The sequence below is a fragment of the Acanthisitta chloris genome, unplaced genomic scaffold (assembly GCF_000695815.1).
Source record: "Acanthisitta chloris isolate BGI_N310 unplaced genomic scaffold, ASM69581v1 scaffold11279, whole genome shotgun sequence".
In the NCBI taxonomy this organism is placed as follows: Eukaryota; Metazoa; Chordata; class Aves; order Passeriformes; family Acanthisittidae; genus Acanthisitta; species Acanthisitta chloris.
The window spans coordinates 37,368-50,922 of NW_008693975.1; the positions used below are offsets into that span (position 1 = coordinate 37,368).

The 13,555-nt window shown below is 41.7% G+C and overlaps 1 protein-coding gene across 1 annotated transcript in view; it reads left to right on the top strand.

The window, feature by feature from the left end:
• The window catches only part of BCL11B (B-cell CLL/lymphoma 11B (zinc finger protein)), a gene marked incomplete at its 5' end in the record, with an annotated part of 77,986 nt that overhangs the window by 28,893 nt on the left and 35,538 nt on the right, over positions 1–13,555 (top strand). The window lies entirely within an intron of this gene.

The following is a 13,555-nucleotide window of genomic DNA, read 5'->3' on the forward strand; positions in this document are numbered from 1 at the left end:
CCAATGTAGGCAAAGAGGACATGGACATATTGTCTCCAGACTCCATCGTTTCAGACCAAGTGATCTCTTTGAAATCAGTGGGTGTTTCTGAGCATGGCTCAGTTGCAAGACAGGGTCTATGGTGAGCTGCAGACTGGAGAGGTGAACATGGGGAGGGCTTAAAAGAAAATACAGCTCTGGCAAAATCCACAAGTATTTATGGAATCTCACTGTGGTGGGCCAAACCCCACAGCTCTCATTCATGATAACATGCATGTAGTTTTAATAGTGAGTTCCCCAAATGATGCTGGATAAGTAAAGCATGAGGACCAGAGGATTTAGAGACAGCAGCAACTGTCAGGAGTAAAGTCTTCGGGAAATGTCTCCTTATCTCCCACCCGAAGCTGCCAAAACTTTGCTGTGCTCAGCTTTTTCCTTCCACAGGCAGTGGTAGCACCTGGCTACAGAAATCTGTATCTCATGAGAATATCCCTGTACATCTCTCTATTCATGCAATAAAGTGAAACAAAAAGTTTTGCAAGAAATTTAAATCCGCATCTTGGAAATCCTTGATCTTGAAAGATAAAGTATTCTTGAGAGGAGGCTGAGAACACTCTGCAGGATGCTGTTTTGACTCTTGGGGAAGCTCAGGGCACGCAGAGAAGTCTCCTGTGCCACCTGGTAGATGCTCAGCCTGCACCCATCTGCTTGCACTGGGGAGCAGGCACTGGGTTTGCAGCAATGTGCTGTGTGGTGAGGTGCCATTGGTGCACGGGGGGTTGGTTAAATTTTCTATCACAGCTGCTGTATGCAGCATGAGATGGATGCTGTTTTAATCAAGCTCTGCTTCGTCGGTCTTAGAGGATTGACCAACTGGCCTGAGATGGATGTCAAGACAGGCTCTTCCAAATGGTGAGCACTGGATCAGAAAGTCAGATAGCTCTCCTCCCTCCTGTCTTCCCTCCTCCTGGTAACCAGCAAACCAAACTGGAACTGATCTCATGTTTTGCTGTTCTCTGTCTTCACTGGTGTAGTATGCACGTAGGTGCCTTTGGTAGGCAGGTAGTTGTAACAGTGAACTGGATGCCTGGGTTCCCTGTTGCTTCTGATGCCAGCAGCTAGTGGGAAGGCAAGCAAGTACAGCTAAAAATAGAAAAGGAAGGAAGGAATAACTTATTAAAGAATGTGGGAAGGTGAGGCTTTTGTACTTTGCATACTTTGAGTTCTCACTTTGCAGTTGTGCTGTGTGAGTTTTCAGAATTGCCTGTTTGCTGGGAGAGTGATGCCAGCTCTGTGGACAGAGAGACTTGTTATCATGGCTTCCTGTAATTACTGCTGCAGTCTGCGGCACTTAGAGAATAGGTTATATCAAAGTGCATGCTACATGTTTATGACAGTAGCTGGTCAAGGTCTGCTTGAAAGAAACATTTTCTTCCCTTGAAAAAGAACATTATGTCTTCTTAACCCTTTCTTAACTCCCATAGTATTCACTGTATGTGAACCTAGGCATGGTTTAAACCCCGTGGCAAGGGTTATGGTATCTTTCTATCCCCCTAAGTGTTTTGTGGAAATGAAAGAAAAGTGAGTTCTTTGTGTTGACTAATAATCTAGTGACAATCCCTGCATTGTGCCCTCTTTTTTAATATAGACATTTACAACAGTCACTTGCTCCAGCTTTAGAGATCTGCTCGTCTCTCTGACTTGATTAGCCTTTTATTCTGTCAACCCTGTTCTTGCTTCTGAGGAATTGTTTCCTTCTTTGAACAAAAGCCATCAACAGTTCCCGCCTCTCCTCTACCTTCATCATTTCTTACCTTTCCTGTTTTTCAGCATTCATTTAATTCAGGACCTGGAGTTTTTCCGTGCAGTTCTCAAGCAGGCTGCGACTCTGAAGGCTTGAAGTTGCAGGTACTCCCAAATCTCTGCTGGGCACTCACTAATCGGGCCCTCAAGAGTCTCTCACAGCAGTTTGTGCTGGAGAATCTAAACTTATGGCTGCTGGTGGGATTTGGGGTACGCATGTGTGAAAAACTGCTTTTGGAAATCTCCAACCTAGATAAGAGCGATCGCCCAGGATGCTGAGTAGCATTCAGTCATGCACTGAGGAAGTCATGCTTCCTTATCCAGAGCTGTTAGCAATCTTTAGAAAATGTGCTGCTGATAGTAGTTTCAATCACAGTAAATGGTGCTAGGAGGTTTGCTTGGATGTCCACTGTGTTGTTTGGTTGTTGCTGGTCATGGTCCCCTCTGACTTCATTCAATTCTTTGTGTTCAGGACACCACAGGATGATGAGTTTGCAAGTAAAGGTCTATGTTTTTCCATGTGTTTTTAAAAAAACCAAACTCTACCACTGGAACAATCTCTCTCTGTCTCTTAATTTATTTATTTATTTCCTCAGAGGCTTCTGTCTGTTGAATTGGGTTCTCCCGTTTAAATGTTTTTAGTGCCTATTTAATTAGAAGTTGGAATAGAGTAATGAAATTCACAGGGTTGTGTAGCTTGGATCTAAAATATAAATGGGCAAAGCATTCATTTTGCTTTACCCCTTGCCAGATTAGGGTGCTTTTTTGAGCCTGCTTTTTATTTCATTTCAATGAATTGCAACTGCTCAGAGTAACTGTAAAACACACACAGGTTTTTTTGCATAACAGAGACATGCAAATGATTGTTGAGAGACGTAATTATGTAAAGAAAAGTATATGCCCGTATGCATGCACACATACACTGCAATGCTTTTTGTGGGGCTATTTTTTCACAATACATCTTCATAAGGCTCTTTTTATGATGCTGATTTATTAATATTGTACATTAAGGCTTAAATTGTCAAAGCTGCCTAAGAGATTTGGATGCCCATTTCCCATTAAAGTTAACGAGAAATGAGCATTGAAAATCTCAGTGCAGAAGTGCATGGCACTTTACAGCGAGCTCTCCAAAGGAAAAAGTCCCTGCCCTGAAGATACTACAGTTCAAAAACCCCAGAAAAGGGATCATAATCAGCATAAGACAAAGGGGATTGTAATGACACGGAGAATATTTTATCCCCTGTGCCTGCATTCAGGTATATACCTGATCCAAAATCTTTGGACCTGGGCCTACAAGTGAGGGTTTTATATACCCCTGTAAAGATAATTAAATCTGTCCAATACACATATATTCAGCTAACCAGTGAAACTGCTTCCTTCCCGCATGTAGGCTGATGGAAGGAGGTGGAAAGCAATTACGATACTTAGTTGCATATATAAAAACAGCAAGTGGGCATGGACGACAGTGATTAATGGACAGGGCTGTGAATTTTAAAGTCTAAAGCAGACGAAGGCATGGGGCCATAGCTCAGAAGAGAGGAACAAGCTCCTGTTAATTCAAGGAATCAGCTGTATTAGTCATTAGGACATTCTGAAAATCACAGTCATCTTGTAAAGTTAATATCAATTTACTTGGTTACTGAAATTCTACTTATTGCCTCATTTAACTAGTCTGGTGTTTTCTTGGCAAAGGTTAAGGTGACAGCAAGGATAAAAGCAGTATGTGTAAGTAAATCATAGGTTTTAAAAGAATATTTTCCCCTCTTTCTATTATATCACCATATTCATTTTATGTTGGTTTTATAACTGGAGTCAGCCAATAAGTAGAACTAGATCAGACCACCCTGCTGTAAAAAGCTTGATGCAATTAATACAATCTGTCCAGAAAACTGTATTATTTCAAAAACTTTTATGTTAATGATATGGTATGCACTCGGCACATTTCTTACTTGAGCAAGAAGCAAGCTTTTGTTCACTCCAGACTGGGTTTTATTAACACAGGAGGATCAATTGAAAACAAAACAGTAATCAGAGTGGAGAATGCAAACTCATCCAGCAAAAACCTCCTAACTCATCATGTCCCAGGACAACGGCTGATACTCTACTCTTCATTTTTTGCTGAGTGGAATTTCAAACCCAAAAAAAAAGGTGCACTAAAACTTGATTTCTGTTCAGCACTGGGTGCTTTTTTTTTTGGGAGAAGAAAGAGGAATTGGGTAGATGTATCTCAGTGCAGAAAAAGGCCTATGGTTTCCCCAAGACTCTTTGTAAATGTATCTTTTCATTTGCTGCATAAAGAAGAGCTTTGCATAAAGTGCTGGCTAACATTCAGGAAAGATGTCCCTATTAGTCATGGTTACATGTATTTATTTATTTTAGTGAAATATTTAATGCATGCTGTAGTAGAACTGAGTTTGTGGACGGTACTTAGAGTGCAGGGATGTATGAGAGATGTATATACTAAAACCAGTAACAAATCAGTCTGAGTGTATGCATCCATCCTTACACCTATCGATCAATTTATGTGTTCATTCATCTATCCAAGTATTAAAATCATATGTGACCTGTCTGCCTATGCAGCTCTCTGTCTCACCAGATATTAAAATCAGATCCAAACTCAAAATAGGTGGATCTAACACAGACTGATTTTTTTGACTGAATGTGTGTTTGTCAAGAGTCCTTAATGTGGCTGGGAGGTGACTAAAATGAGGGTGCTGCATGGGGCAGGGTCGCTGGCAATGTGAGTGTGGCTGAGGCTTTGTTCTAGACAGACAGCCGATCACCATAACTTTGTAAGTCCTAATTATGTCAAGTTAAGAACCAGCAGGAGCGGTAGTGATATTTAAAGGTGCTTTAAAGCGGATGCTTGCCACTTCCAGACATCCCAGGAAAAAAGAAAAGCTCTTAATTGCAATATTAATGGGTGGAACTGAATCTGGTAGTCTTGGGACAAAAAGGTTCAAGGCAACGTTGCCTGCAATAAGGACAATGGCTCCAACATTGAGAGAGTTAACTCGATTGCATACCACTATGCTGAGCCCGAGAGTCTGAACTCTTCAAACGCTCCAAATGGAGAGCTAAATCAAAGAATCCTGTTTCAAATCCATCCAAGATGTTGCTGTTTTTCTCCTCTGACAGGAGAAGCATTTGGAAGTGCAGTTTCTTTCTTTTTTTATAGCTGTCTTAAAAAGGAGTTTGGATGTTTAGCACAGCTGGTGCTCATTACATTATGCACTATCAATAAAATAGCATGTGTAATTAATTTTTAATGCAGTGCTGTATGCAGCGCTTTAAAGCAGTTACTGTATGGGGAGAGCCGACACCGGTCACTGACATCAGAAATATTGAAATAGAGGGCTAGATTTTGCATTTTTAAAGGGTGTATGTGCGCGTGGGGGAAGGGTAATTCCCAGCCAGCAATTCTCTGGCCACAATCAAATTTAAAAATATAGGAACAAGATGGATGAAGGTGATTTTATAATTTGCTTATTGGAATGGATGGATTTATTTCCTTTTAGAGTTTGCTGAGCGATGGTTGGGTTAGGAATAGGTGACCTCAGGGTATAGGTAAGCATCAGGGGAGCAGACAGCAATTGATTCATCTTTCTTAAAGGACAAACAGGTCTTGGTGGTTTCAGGTGGGACATGAGGCAAAAAGGGAGCTTATGGGAAAGCAAGGGAAGGACATTTTGGTTCTATCTATTGAACAGGTTCGTTTTTTTTACAGTGCTCCTTTCTTGTACTTTGTTGTTCCCATTAGCAATAACCTCCATGTCTTTCCCTTAATTCATTAAATATTTGTCATTATTTTAGTTTGGAAGGGAGAAAGTAGCTTGGTGACCAAGATGCACCACTGATGGCAAGGCACCTGCTGCTCTGACAGAAGACCCAAACAAATTCAAGTCTTCTTTTTTCTTGGCGTTGGTGCAGTACTTTCGCCAAGACACCAGCATCCATAAAGATTGCTTTACTGGGGTGCAGGAGGCATGGTTTGGGCACTGTCATAGCTTAGAATCATAGAATCAAAGAATCACCAAGCTTGGAGGAGACCTCAAAGACCATCAAGTCCAACCATTGCCTGCCACTCTGCTGTAACCCCTAAACCATATCCTCCAGCGTCAAATCCAGATGCCTATTAAACAATTCAGGGTGACTCCACCACCTTCCCAGGCAACCTATTCCAGTGCCTGATCAACCTTTCGGCACACATTATGTCCAGAAACACCTCGGTTGTCTGAAGGAGGAGCAGATCCCTTTTAGAAGTTGTAGCATGGTGTGTGTTTGTATTCAGCGAAGGGGCAGGAATGACTTTCATGTTTCTGCTGCATAGTAACCACCAGGAATGGTTTGCAGCATGGGACCAGCCTCTCCCTGCTGCCACTACTTTCCCACTCGTTTTCAGGGAGCTGAATGCCTCTTGGTGAACACTTTGTAAAGAGAGAAGAAATCAACTGCAGGAAGAGAAGGAAGGAAGCAATCACCTAAAAAGCAACAAAATTAGGGGTAGTGCTTGTCAGGTGCCTTGCCTTTTGGTTGGGCAATGCACCAGCTCTCTAAAAGCTGATTTTTTTTTTAATACATGTGCACGAGGCATAAATGTTTGCAATTATTCTTTCTTTCTCTCAGTAAATTGCCATTCATTTGTACATTACATATGCTAAACAGTTCACTTGTACAGCCTCACCTGGCGTATTCAGGATGGAGTTTTCTCCTACCCCTTCAGCAGTAGCTTTTTGTCATCACTTTTCTTCTTGCTTTCTGTCAGACTCATGCGGATGTGTTTGTGTGTCTGAGCCAGGAAGTGAATTGGCCTGTTCAGTTTGTGAGAACAGAGATAAATCTGTATGCACAAATATAATGCTCAGTGTCAAAGGAAGTAGGGTGAGCCATGCTGTATGGCGTAGGTAGCTGTGACAAGAACTGCTCTTTAGTTCACAAGCCAGAGTGGGAAAGGTGGAGGAAACAGTGAGACATTGTAGATTTTATAGTGATATCTCTTTATTTTATTTTATTTATTTTAGGGGAATGGGATAATTTATTCCTGGGGTGGCTCAGGTTTAGGCCAGGGAACTGCAAAAATAACCCTGTGTTCCTCCAGTGCTGCCCAATTAAGAGGACCTGGACTCTTTTTTGTTTTCTGAGTCCTTCATAAAAATAGATGAAAGGAAGAGTTCTGTGCTCAGATGGGATGCTTTATGTTCAGAAAGGGATTTGAGTCAAAGAAGCCATGCTGATGCACCTTGCATGTACCCCACTGGGCTTCTATGTTCTGCATGTTGGTCCTTCTTTCTGCTGAGCAGTAAGCGGCTGAGCAACTGTTAGCAACATACGTTTTGGCCTGTTTCCTTTCTTTTGGACAAGCTTTTCCTAAGTATTTTTGCAGTATGTACAGAAATCTGGAGGGCTAGAGTATGGTACGTGCCTTTGGTAACTTTATTTTCTTCTTGTTTTTGTCTTAGTCCAACCATTTCTATGGGTCCCCGTTCCCACTGATGCAACGTGCCGTAGCACAGGCTGGGGAAGCCAGGTTCAACGAGACACTGAAACACACACTTGGAAGGAAGCAGGCAAAAAAATCCCACATAGTGAAGCCTTACATTTTTTATGAATTCAGCTGTATGAGTCAGAGGTCCTGGGACTTCTGGAATGAGGTTAATGCAGGCACTGTACAAGGCAGTGGGAAGACACAGTTACTGGAATCCTGCCATGCAACGGTGCTTTCTAAATTACTGTCTTTGCTATTAACATAAAAAATCACTGGTTAGAGAGAGGCCAGTTTGCACAACATACCTGCAGCTTTGATGCTTGTTTAAACGTCACTTGGCTATTTGAAGCCAACAGTAAATGTACTATTTTCAGTACATCTCCTGGCAATGTGAGGGGAGCATCCCATCCTTTCTGTATGTCAGACTGTCTCCTTACGTGTCCTGCATTGACCTAGATTACTTCATGTGAGACGCAGATCTAAACCTGATCCTTACATATCTACCATGGCTGCGTGACAAGTGTGGTGTTCCCAGGGAGTGCTGTACCATGCCAGCAGTCCACTGAGAGATGGGTTAGGGGCTGCCTAGGAATGCTTGGCTGAGCATCTTTCTATGAGGTGTTTTCTGACTTCAGTGATGTTGTACTGTTCTGCCAGCTGTGAGCATGTTCTATGGAATTCCAGGGTGTACAGAGATTTAAGTAAGAATCAGAGTATTGTTGGGAAATACGTAACATTTAAAACTGTCCATGGTGAGCAGGGTAAAAACCAAAAAGTCATGGAACCTTGTAGGACCACAGCATAGCGCCAGTGCTTTTTGCCTTCAGGAGAACTCTTTCTTCAGTTTGCATCTCCTAACAGAATTTTGAATTATTTTCTCGTCTCGTCTGGTTGAACAGGGAGAGAATAAGTTTATTTGTTATGTCACAGACTGGCTTATAATGCAAAGTCTGTCCAAAAATTGTATCTGAGTGTTTATGGATTGATTAATCCAAATCCTCTATAAAAATGTGTGAAACCTTGATTAAACTGGGAACAGGGTCATTGTGGTCCTGTGATGAGGACAAAATTAGTGAGTAACTTTACTTTCCTGTAAAACCTTATAAAATTAATAATAATTCTGATTAATAAAAGTCATCATAATAAATAATACTAATAGTAGTAATAGTAGCTCTATTTTTTTTCTCTTCAAACTGAATACCTCTATTGTAAATTTGAGGTAGACTCTTATAAGCTCTGTAGTCTGTCGAAGCCCAAACACTTCACTATCTTTATCAATAGATGCATAAATAGCTGTAAAACGATCTTGTTAAATTGCTGTAAACTTCTTCCCAATTTCCTACCTACTTTCCCTGCCCCTTTTCCACCAGGAGTGCTGTGAAAGCTGCAGCAATGCTGCCCCTGCCTCCATCACCAGTCACCGTTCATTAGTGCAGTTGAGCACACTCATCAACGTCTGAGCTCTTCCCATATTTAGAGCTCTCTAGCCAGCAAATCTTCCCTTCTGCTCTTCCCTTATCAGGGAAAAACCCAATGGTCAGGGTTTGAGGTGGGCTCTTGAGATATAATTTTAATTCAGTGTCCTGGTATCATCCAGAGCTGTAAGGGAGAGCAAGTATGTGCGAGACAGTACTATTACTGCTTAAATAATTTGCTCCTTGCCCTTTCCTGCTAAGTTTGCCAGGCTGTATCTTGTGATTATAAACTGAGATTTCTTAAATTTGTTTTCTCCTTAATAGGTAAAGATGAGTGAATGCTGTTCTCACTTTCTCCTCACTCTTTCTTCACAGATGTCTGCTCTCTGGGGCTGGCTGGCACTGCTGGGGAGGTATTACCCAGGGGATTTCATTGCCTCAGGCTTAGATTTCCCCATCTACATGCATGCATGCATGGAGTTGTATTGCATATAGCTCCCTCCCAGCAAGTCCCAGTGAGTCACCATCCTTCTTGCTGGACTGTCTGATGGGAACAGGATGCTCTGTCCCTGGCCACCCTGGCCATGGAGCTTCTGCCCATGCGCACCTTTCCTTTCCCTGTTCTGCCCCTGACATTCAGACTTCTTTCTTCTTTCTTAATATATCATTTCAACTTTGCCATCAGGTAGGTCCTTCATTCATTGCTGTCACTACCAGTGGTCCCTGCAGTAATACGTACAGCATTCTTTTTTTTCTAAAACTCAAATCCAAAGTGGATTTGCTGTTTTTAGTGGTTTTTTTCTTTTTTTAATTTATTTTAAACTTTGCAATTTTTTAGAACAGAAATGACTGCTGAAAGTAAACACAGCTTTCAATGACTTATTAGGCCAGCATGAATTTACTTAATAAGCTGGGGTGTGTGTGTGTGTGTGTGTGTGTGTGTGTGTGTGTGTGTGTGTGTGTGTTTTCCCCCTTAAACCTTGGAATAAGAGTGCTGTCTCTTTAAATCCTAACTCAAACTTTACTGGCGATTTTACAGAGCCTGGTTTCATTTATAGTGGAGCCAGACTTGCTGTGTGAGAGCCGTCCGCATGCTGGAATTAGTCTTAAGCTCGCTTCTGTGGCGTTGCCAAATTCCATGTTTGTGTTTTATTTAGAATTCTTTTCACGGCCAGTCGAATCTGTTCAGGCACACATAGGCAGTGTTGCGCCCCATGGAGAAAATAAGCAAGTTTGCATTTTCTTTGGCATAGGCCATGGCCACAAAAGACTGCGGTCTAAAAAAACATTTTTTAAAAGCTATTTTAACCCATAACAGATGTATAAAGTAGGCACACGCATGCCAGCTTCCTTAGTTTTAATTAAAAAATAATTACGGCTTTAATGGGATGCTAGTGACAAATTTGGATGAATGGTGGGTGACATTATCTCAAGGCTTGCTTCAACTTATAAATTAGTGCATTTCTCTTGGCCAGTGGTACAGATGAAATTAAACGAAGGAGCAGATTAATATTTCTTAAAGTTACATTGAACCGAATGAAAAATCAAATCAAATGAGAAACCAAGGCCCCTTCCTCCCTCTCTCCCTCAGATTCCCGTTTGTATGAGATCACAGAACATGGAGGAAAGGTTAATTTCTCGGGCTGATAAATGATCTGGCCAACCATAAACTGGACTTAGGTTTGCAAGGTACCTGTCCCTTTCATAATTTAACACTGGTAGCCACATTGCCAAAGTATTGTGATTAATGTTAGCAGGTGCTACTATTTGTAACCACATCTAACTAGCTAACACGGTACCTCCGAGCCAGGAAATCTTAAATAGAAACCCATCCCTACATGCTGCATGTTGCAATGGTTTTCTCTCCATACCTTGGCTAACTGGCTGAGATGCTGGCCATGATTTCTCACATCTTTAGGCTATTTTCAATTTGGGGCTTTTAAGGCTCACCAGAACTGGGCTAGATACACAAGCTTGCACAGGTAACAACAGTTTATATTTATGAAGAAGTAAACAAAGGAGTAATAAACATGTAATGAGCTAACCCCAGATGGTATCTCCGCTGTTATTACAATCAGGTGTATGTAGAGTTGAGGAAGGGAGAGGAAAGGATCAGCATGGGAGGCTCTGGATATTGAAGGAGAAGAAGTCTGATGGGTTTACTGGAAAAAGCGTCTTCCTCCTTCCCACACAAGCCTCCATCCCACCCATGAGCACCCTGAATAGGTCCTGAGAAGAAAGACATTAAAGCAGCACAGCTTTTCAGGGCAGGCAGCAGAATCACATTTCCTCTAGACCTGCTTATCCCACCCTGGCACTTTGCAGCAGTAAAGGCAGCCCAGCATGGGATGGGGCTTTCTGGACAGGAGCAGATAATTGGCTTCATGATCTATGGCACAGACAGATGAGGATCATTTTGTTTCTGGATGGCCAAACCCTGTTTGCTGTTCTCCAACATACTCTTTCATCTTCTCATCTGCTTAGCATTAAACTCCCCTTATAAAAAAAAAACAACCCACCCTGAAATGCTGCTGATACATGTAATCTAGATGGTGAGAGCTCTTCTTCACTTAGACAATGCCAGATTTCTGTTACAAACATGTTGAATTGTTTCCTTATTTAAAAGTAATAGCAACTTTTGCAAAAAAACACAAATGAAGAAAGGAGAGTATCAAGTATTTGGTGGATAGCTGTTCACCTTGCCAATGATCAGTCCATTTGTCTTGTGATCTACAGATGGTTTTCTACTAGTTTCTGTGCAAATGAGGCAGGGTCCCCTACCTTGCTCACTGAGAGCTGTCTGCCATGTTAAGCTGGGGAAATCCAGCAAAAGGAAGCTGCACTGCTTGGTTTGAGCTAGTCTGGAGAATTTGAGCTCCTCAGGGAGATCTGTTTGATCCCTTGGGGAGAGCAGTGTCTCTTCTTGGTGTGCAGGATGTCCATCGCCTGAAGCTGAACTAAGCCAGACTCTCCAAAGATACAATTCTTAGGTTTTGTTTAACTACAGCAAAAGAGAGATTTTCCTTTGTCAATTGAATGAGGATTTCTGTGGTAACATTTCCCTTAGCTTGAATTCCTTGCGAGTGAAAATGAAGCTCCAGCATTAAAAACAGGAGTCATGCAGTGCAGATGAGAGTAATTTTTGCATTCCTGGAATTTTTGGAAGGGAAACATTACATTCACGATAATCCTTTCAATTATACCTTATTGCTAAAATAATCCATGAGGCATTCTGCAGTAGAGCCCTCTGCTATTTGGTTACAGTTGAGGCTTTGAAAATAGCACCTGAAAGCTTTTAGACTCCTGTGTGTCAGTATCTTAATTTTCTTTTCATGATGCTGCACACAGGATGGTCTGCCATCCTTTTTATTTACTCCTTAGGATTTTTTTTGTTTAATAAATAAGGCTAATTCGATTTGTTCTGATCTGTCTCAAGTATCTAATTGCTACTGTAGAGAATGATTAATGTCCAGTTGAAAGGATTCCACATCTATAAATGAGAACTGAAAGCAGATGTTAGTTTGATGAACGTGTGCTGCCCGTTCCTTGTCTGCGCTGGCTCAGAGAACAGGCTGCTGAGATACTGCTATCTATCAAAAGAGAGATGTTAGATGCCAAATACAGTTCAGAGGCACACACCTATCATGAGCTGAGTGAACAGTTAACAAATAATGTATCCCAGGTAGGTTGTTTTTGTTGCTTGTGAAATATCTATACACAAGAGAGTGTTATCCTCAAATTGTCAGAAGTACTTGACAAACTCTAGTTCAGGGGAATGCACTGCGAATTGATGACAACCAGGACTTTGTCTCTCAGTTTTCACTCAGGGAGTAGTGTTGGCATGTTGTCCAAGGGCAGGTAAGTTCATTTTCCAGGGCTATTGCATACACAGTGCTGATTCTGAAGTTAATTCAACCCATAAAACCCCTCAACACAACACAAAACCAAACCAAAGCTGATACTGTTCTCTTTTCTATTTGGGGACTGGCTAGGTGCTCAAGGATTTCTGGCAAGCCAGGCCAAATGCTTTTCTGAGTTCGCTAGCTTGGGTTCATGCAGATCTGTGAAGAGCAAACAGTAAAAGGAGCAAAAGACTGAATTGCCTGTGCACAAGATCAGGTTTTTATCATCCAGCCAACTTTGACATACACCTGCACACAATAAGCACAACAGCTTTTTAGATAAAAGCAGGTACAAACAGGATCTTTTTGCGTGAGCTCTCCAGTTTAGTAATGATGCTTTACAGCCCTTTCACAAGCGATGCTCTCTTGTGCTCTCGGGGCTGCTGGAGTTCATCTTTCCAGCCAGCATGTAACAGCAGGTTAGCAGCCAGTGTGTGCAGAAGGAGAAATTTTGGGCAAGGGCAAGCATTTCTGATAATGGCAGTAGGGTTGTCAGTGTTTCCAAAAAAAAAAACAAACCCTGTGAGCACTTGCTTTTTAAAGCCTCTTTTAAGAATATTTCCTGTACTTTTGAAATGTCCACCAGCATTACTGTGAGCAAAAGAGAAAAAACCAGCTTAACAGATTTAGTCACTTTGGGTTTTTTTGTGTGTAATAGCCTTTGCATTTTTACTGTTTGTTAAATCGCTATTCAGGTAATGTCTGTGACTCAAAAACTATTTCACAGATGGACAGACGGGGATGTAAAGACCAACACAAATCTTCCTTGCTGTCAATAAATCAGGCTGACTTGGGGTATGTGTGTGGCAGGAGAGGGGAAGGGAAAAAAAAAGGGGAGATGGAAAAGGGACAGAGAAAGGACTTGGAGTAATGGAGAAGGATAGGTACTGGCATCCCAGAGCTCTGTCTGCATCAGCTTCTGTACTGTAGTCATGTCAAAATTACAGTAAAGTACCTCCAGTGTGACCTTC